The sequence below is a fragment of the Spea bombifrons genome, chromosome 11 (genome assembly GCF_027358695.1).
Source record: "Spea bombifrons isolate aSpeBom1 chromosome 11, aSpeBom1.2.pri, whole genome shotgun sequence".
NCBI lineage: Eukaryota > Metazoa > Chordata > Amphibia > Anura > Pelobatidae > Spea > Spea bombifrons.
Genome location: NC_071097.1, coordinates 11942269 through 11950493, shown reverse-complemented (window position 1 = coordinate 11950493; position 8225 = coordinate 11942269).

Below are 8225 nucleotides of genomic sequence, written 5' to 3'. Positions count from 1 at the left end.
TGATTATAAGACGACCTTGAATATAAAACGAGGGATATTTTTTTAGAGCATTTGCTCTGGAAAACAACCTTGTCTTATAATCGAGCAAATACGGTATATACATACTCACACACTAAATGGACAAAAGTATTGGGACAGTTGACCGTCACAGGTCACCAACAGGGACTTTAATGACATTGTGTTCTAAATACATAAATCATAAATATAAAGTTGGTCCCCTCTTGGCAGCTATAATACCTTCCACTCTTCTGGGAAGGCTTTCCATAAGATTTTGGAGTATTTCTGTGGGAAAGTTTGCCCATTCATCTCACAGAGCATTTGTTAGGTAAGACACTGATGTTGGACGAGAAAGACTAGCTCACAATCTCCTTTCCAGTTCATCCCAAAGGTGTTCGATGGGGTTGAGGTCAGGGCTCTGTGCCGGCCAGTCAAGTTCTTCAAAACAAAACTCATCCAACCATGTCTTTATCAAGTGGATAATTGTCCACAGTGCCTTCCAACTTGCATCACTTTACCATGACACATGAGGTGGCAACTGAGCCAACCCATTGCACTTTTACCAACAATACCACCATTACGAAAACTTTACTGTAACATCATGTCAAGGTTAACGAGCTGCATGTCCTTCCCTGTGTCAGGCTATTCAACTGATGTCTAATGAACTGCCTTTACTTTTCGCTACCACGGTGACTCACCTGGTTGCTATCAGCCAACCCCTTCCAGACTTTTTAAGCAGCTAGGCCCATTTCATCCCTGCCTTTGTGCATTCCTGGGTTCCTGTGTAGTACCTGGCTTTGTCTGATTTGGCTCTTGTTCCATGGCGTCGGTACCCTGATATTGCTGATCTATGTACTCCTGACACGATTCTTCTAATTACCCGCTTTGGTTATTGACCCCAGCTTGTTTCCACACAATCCTGCCTATTTGCTGTTTACTTAATAAAGTATATTTATGCTTTATTTTTCTCTGTCAGTCTGATTCCTGGTCACTAACACATGACCACTCGCTGCCATAGGTGTACCTTTTATATTCGTGACTACCGGCGTCCCATGCATAGCAGCCCATATCGAACAACCGCATCTCAAGGGAACGAGCCCTAGGGGTGTCCGACCCTGAAGCGCCATCCTTGTGCACCATGAGTTAAACCACCACTATGGGTAGTTAATCCTTGCACCATAACCAACCACCATTGCCAGAGGATGCGAGCACCTTGCATCTCACTGGCCCCCGACCTCCTCAACTGCTCTTTCCAGGTCAGACTGGACATTGAGCAACCAAATATCCAGGCCCACATCTGACAGGTGAACTCTGTCTCATTTAAATAACCGCAACGGATCCCCTTCCAACTCTTGTCTTGTTAACATGCTTCCTAGCACTTTCAATGACCCAACACCATCTCAATAATGGAAATTAGTCTTTATATTGGCAATAAGGACCCAGATGGGAAAATGTTATTAAATAGGTAACCAATAAACTACAGAGTACTTCCATCCAACCTTCCTCCATGGAAGGAGCCCCCACTTGCCTCAAAAGATCAGCCTAATGACACCAAACCTCAATGTAAACGCTCCCACTTGCCCAGCTGCCACATCCTCCTTAGAAATTGCATGCCAACCTTCTCTGCTTTCGGGTCAGTTGGAAAAACCCTTCCCACTGCGAACAAGATAGAATCAGCAATACTATTATCTACTCCTGGCACATGGATGGCTTGAAAACTCATATTCAGCTACAAACAGTTAAGGACAAAATGGCGCAGCAATTTTAGGACCAGGATGGAGGAGGAGGTAAGACCATTCACGGCTGGTCCCACTGTTGAGTTGTTGCGCCACAAATAGACCTGCTGGTTCACCAAACAATCCCCCTAAATCTCCACCACTACCACAATATGAAACAACTCCAAAAAATAATGAGGCCCAAATACCACTGGAAAACACAAACATAATTCTGAAGGAATGAATACCACACCTTAAACTCTTCCTTCAAGATCCTGGTCAGGTGAATAAAATCATGTGGGCCATCACCCAGGCCGTGGCCAATGGCAGCCTATGCAAAAAAAAAAAAACCCACAGGAAAAATGTATGTTCTCTAACAAAGACTGCAGCTGCCTAAATGTGACCTTTGACTAACCAGGAAAGCCGCTACTTAAACAAATTCAAATCAACAACCTTGGCCTCTAGAAGCTAACAAACCATCTCGCCAGAGTGTATCTCAATCCTAAAAAACTTAAAGCACTATAGACGGACCTGGGACCCTGACTTTGTACACCTGTCGTACTGTTCGCTACTTCCTCCTGGAACCCCAAGGGTTAACCGTTTCTAGCACTCAACGATCGGGAACCGACTCTGTATCTTTGGTGTAGTAGTACCAAAGCCCGGCGAGATGTAGCCAAATACATTGCTGTAATTCTCCTGAGTGATATAGTTGGTCCCTCAATCATTAGACGAGACTAATGTCAAGGTAAACAACAACAGTTTATTGAGAAACACACTCTAAACAATGAAAGGGCATAATCGCCTTAACACAACAACACCCTGCCCAGACAGTCTGGCGCCATACTCAGGTCACCAAGCTCAGCAATGTCCGCATAACCCCAAACTGCTGTTTTCGGGGTGATCCTGAGGGAGCGCCAGCAATCCCAGGGCACCGACGGTAAAGTTTCCCTGGGATGGACAGCCATACAGCCGGGCGTGCGCTCCCGCTGGACCCTGCTCTCCTGGAAGTCATAGAAACTGGGGTTCCATAGGAGGTTCCCTCTCTGAACCACCCCTTGTCTGTACTCCACCACATGTGGGTTAACTGTACAAAAGAGCACCCTGGTGGTGTCAATGGTGTAAGGGTTACATTACATTACATTTATTTATAAAGCACCAGCAGATTCCGCAGCGCTGCTACAATCAAAAGAACAATTTAGAATCACATACAATAACACATACAATAACAAATTGGTGCAAAAAGACTTGTTCTTGCGCGCTTACAATCTAGTCGGTGGTTGAGGGGGAAGTGAGACAATAGGAGAGGACTGCTTGGACGGAGGTGAGTTGATCTAGTCCCGATGAACTGTTGAAGCTGTTGATTATTCAGATTGCTTGATTATGATGATGTTTGGGACTACTGGGAAGGAGTGTTGTACGGTTCCCTGAACAGGTGGGTTTTCTGAGAGGTTTTGAAAGTTGCGTGCGAGGCAGAAAGTCTGAGGGAACGGGGAAGGGAATTCCACAGGAGGGATGCGGCGCGGGTAAAATCCCAAATACGGGAGTGGGAAGAGGTAACAACAGTAGAAGAGAGTTTTAGGTTGTGAGAGGAGCGAAGGGGGCAGGTAGGGGTGTATTTGGATAGGATGATAGAGATGTAAGGAGGGGCAGAGTTGTTGAGGGCTCTATAGGTCAGGGTGAGAAGTTTAAGTTTCATTCTGGAGGGTATGGGGAGGCAATCAAGTGATTGGCATAGTGGAGCAGCGGATGAGGAACGGCGGCAGAGTAAAATTTATCTGGCTGCAGTGTTGAGGATGGATTGAAGCGGCGAAAGACGGGAGAGGGGGAGACTGGTTAGTAGGGAGTTGCAATAATCCAGGCAGGATATCAAAAGGGAGTGGATTAGTACCTTGATGATTTCTTGTGTGAGGAAAGGATGAATTCAGGAGATATTTTTCAGTTGGAGGCGGCAGGATTTGGTGAGGGACTGGATGTGAGGGATGAAGGAGAGAGCAGAGTAGTGGGTGACACCAAGGCAGTGAACCTGGTCTGTTGGTTGGATAGCGGAGTTGTCAACTGTAATAGAGACATCAGGAAAAGTGGACAGGGCAGATGGCGGAATTACCATGAGTTCGGTCTTAGAGATGTTGAGCTTTAGGTAAAGGGACACCATCCATGATGCAATTCCTGATAGACAGTCAGTGAGGCGAGTTAGAAGAGAGGTGGAAAGGTCAGGAGCAGAAATATGGATCATCTGCATTTGGTGATACTAGAAACCAAAGGAAGAAATAAGTTGTCCGAGGGAAGAAGTGTAGATGGAGAATAGCAGAGGCCCAAGAACTGAGCCTTGAGGAACACCAATAGAAAGCAGTAAGGGGAGGAGCAAGTTCCAGTAAATGAGACACTAAAAGTATGGTTAGAAAGGTAGGATTTAAGCCATGAGGGTTATGAGGGGTTAAAGTCAACGGGCAAGTGCTCGGGTCCTAGCCGAGAAACAGTTCCAGAGGATTATGGCCAGGACCCGGTCAGGCAACAGGGTATGTGTGAACTGGGCTCAAATGTTATAGAGATGTGATATGCTGGTGATATAAAGAGAAAAACATGAACCACAAAACAATAAGTAAAACAAATGGTTCTTTGCAACCCAGGGTTGTGACAGGACCCTTGGTCTTCTTGGGGGCCAACGGGATCACAAAATCCTTGGCCATATGCCAGACAGATGCCAACACTGCATGGGCTCTGGAGGCCCCACACACAGAAACTCATCCAAATAATGGATGACTGAGGGCAACCCCACCACCTACTTGACAGCATGAGGGTTTTTTCAGATCAAATGCTCTGAAAAATACTCCTCGTTTTATAATCCACTTCATTCAGTGTCATAGCAGTTACTACTTACCAGTCCCTGCCCTTTTTTGTCCCAGTGCCGATTGGCCCCGCCCATTTCCTATAGCGTCCACAACTCCACATGGCTCAGCAACTAACCTAACTGTGAGTATAAGATTAATATTTGGGCTGCTGGGGGTTAATTTGGGACAGTTGTGGTTAATGGGGTGTTTAGGGTTAATTTAGGGGCAGTTATGGTTAACGGGATATTTAGGGGCAGTTATGGTTAATGGGGTATTTAGGGGCAGTTATGGTTAATGGAGTGTTTAGGGTTAATTTAGGGGCAGTTATGGTTAATGGGGTATTTAGGGGAAGTTATGGTTAATGGGGTGTTTAGGGTTAATTTAGGGACAGTTATGGTTGATGGGGTGTTTAGGGTTAATTGAGGGGCAAATTTAGCACCAAAAGTCCAATAAGCCCTCCCAAAGCTGTCCAAATAACAGAAAAGACCAAGGCAGTGTTTGCTTGCCTTCTGACCAATGACACAGTTCAGGATTGCAAAGGCCTGTAACCAATTAGTAAAAAGACAGAGCGTGATAGGTGGTAATGCCTCTTCTCCCCATCCTCTTTTTTTACTGACCTCCCCTTCTGTTGGCCTGTACAGATTAAACTTCTCCAAGGGGAGAAAATCTCTACATTTTTTCTCCTACTTCAAATGCGTGGCTAAAAGCGGCTTTAAAACAAACATACATTACAACTCAGAGTTGAGGTGACCCTGGTTTACGTTGTCCTTACCGTCCTCCTTCCCCTATTCCTTTCCTTATTCCAATCACTCCTTCCCCGCTAACCCTCCCCTCATCCTGTGCTCTATTACCCTCTCCGTTCCCCTCCCACCCTTCACAGCATTTCCGGTCCAAACAAACCAGAACTGTCATTGTTGCTCTACTGTTGTAAGCTCTCTGCCTTTTCACTGTGGACTGTGGGCTATTCTTCGAAGCTCCAACTTACTCTGGCCTACATAAGCCTGCAGCCTGCATTTGCCCTTGTGTTTTGCTTCCTGCTACCAAGTTCATCCCGTTGTTCGTGTGTGTGTGACGGGAACGACCTTTACCTTCTTCCCGGAACCGTAGGGGTTAACTACTCCCAGCGCTAGACTATACTAGTGAGGAAGGGACCAGGGACTGGCTTACCAGATAGTCCACCGCCACACTTAGGCCACCAAGCCCCGCAATGTTCGTACGACTTTAAACCATCGTTTTTGGGGTGATCCCGAAGGAGCGGCGGTGATCCCAGGGTATCGATGGATGGCTCGGGCCCTGGAAGTGATATTCTGTCCAAAAAACGACACGATCGCCCGAAGGGGCCCTGAGCGACAGCAGTTCAAAGTTTCCCCGGGATGTACAGCGTGTGACAGGCCTCCCTTTTCCTTGGGATTTTTGTCAAGGATCTTGGTTGTTACCACAGTCTTCTAGGGTAAATGAAGCCCAGGACACATCCAGCTCAATTTCAATGTTTATTTTACAGGAAGAAACAGCAGCAGTTATAAGCAGCACAGTATAACAGTCTTTGCTTGAGCACTGACTTAGTACAAAACAGCTCCAAACATTCACCTTCCAACAAGTCACAAGTTACCATCAAAATGGCTTTTCAGAGAGAAACCACTCCTCAGTTCCTCAGCTCTCCCAGCTGGAATAACAATGGCCTCCCCCTCTGAATCAGGCTCAGTTCCTTTTACCCTCTACCTGCTAATTAATCAACCACAGGTGAGCTGCTACTTAGTCCATACCTGTGGAGCTCCTGTCCAGAATGCAGACTCTGGACTGGATCAATACAGCAATTAGTGCTGTTGGAGCACTGGCCCACCCTGCTCTTCCAGATGCTCCGCTCCAGGGACCCTTACCATGTTTTGCAAACTGCCAGTAATGCAGTTTGTAGTCAAACAACATCTTTCCCTGGGACATATTTTAAGGCAGACTATTATTGACCAAGGCTGGTCTAATATACCTGCCATCTATATCTGCCATCTATACCAGCCGTACAAAGCTGCAAAAGAATAGAGTGTCTCTGGGGAAGGTGTGGTCAAAAAAGAGGCCGGCTGCCCCAGAGTCATTGAGTGCCTCTGTAACAATGGAAATCTTGCCCCAGGAGAGGCCAACTGGGACTAGAGGTTTATCCTGCTGGATAGCCGGGATGCTGAGATGCCATCTAAGACCTGTCTTTCATGGGACCTTAGTGCAGTAAAGGCATAGGCCATCCCTCCTCCCAAAGGCCCTCTCCTCAACCGAAAGATGGGCAAACCCAAGCTGCATGGGCTCCACATCACCCGAAGAGCTGTGACCAGAAGGCGTGCTCAGGGTTAAGCGCATAGGAGGCCTCCCCAGGTGCTCTCTGAAGGATGGTCTCTCAGGGAATCGGGAGTAAATAAGGATGCAATATGAGACCAGTTCCTCCAAATCTCTGGAAAGGTCCCAGGCTACACTTTCATCTTTAACCGTATCCGAGAGCCCATTAAATAAAGCAGTCACAAAAGCCTCATTATTCAAACCGACCTCAGAAGCCAGGGTACCAAACTCGATGGCAAAATCCGAAACTGTCCTAGTACCCTGCTGCACTGATTAGGGTCCCCCCATAACGCTGGGGAAGCGGCGCAGACCCAGTCATGCCTTTAGCAACATTGGAGTCACCCAAAGTGGACCGAGCTAAAGAGGCAGCAGCTAAAGGAGCAGCCTGTGTCGCGGGTAGCTACGAAGGTGGAGCCAGATACACAGTATGGAACAACAAGGCCTGGAGGGCTGCCGCAAACTGGTCTACTTGGTCCAGCCTGGTAAAAACGCAATGTTAGGGATTAGAAAACAGATGGACACAAAACATATTGTGCAGAGATCAGCGAAGTCAGGATATGAATGCCAGGAATTAGAAGCCAGGAAGGTAGCCAGATGAAGCCGGGTCATATATATGTGTGCTTTTTTTCTGTGCCTTTGCCCTCCTTCATGTGCTGCCCCTGTCAATGTTCCACATGTCCTGCCCACACACTTTAACCCTTCGTATCCCAGACTCCATCGGCCACACCAGTGCACCCTTTTCCCGCTATGAACCCACAGGTGGTGGGGTATGAATCGAGACTTCTTCGGGGAAGGAGCCTCCCGTTGATTCCTGGTCGCTGGGACTTCCGTGAGAGCGGTGGACGACCGGTGCGGCGGCTGAACGTGTGCCAGCTATATACTCTAGTTAAAGGAAGCAGACCAGTCAGAAGAACAGAGGAAAAGGACAGACCAAACCACTTTGACAGCAGAGGGGTGTACACAATTAAATAAAAGCTTTTTTGTCTCTATGTCAAGTTAAATTACTCTAAACAGCCTACTGTTTCCTCCCCTGCTACTACTTCAGAGGGCCTCTTTCAATTTCCGATGGGGGACGCCTATGAATATGTTATACCGGTATATATATTATATGGAGATCATATCTCATGCATATTAAAATAAACATATACTTTTTTTAAACATCAAAAAGTCACAAAATATACAGTTGGTGATTTATTTTCTACCAATTTATGTTTTATACACTTCTGTATAATCTGGAAATTGCAAAGATGAGGCTTTTTTAGATTATTTTATAACACATTTACAGTAGCTACCAGGATGTCTAGAATAAGGAGAATTGTCATAAGGAATAAGGAGAAAGTCAGACCAGCCCTTTATGGAGAATTTA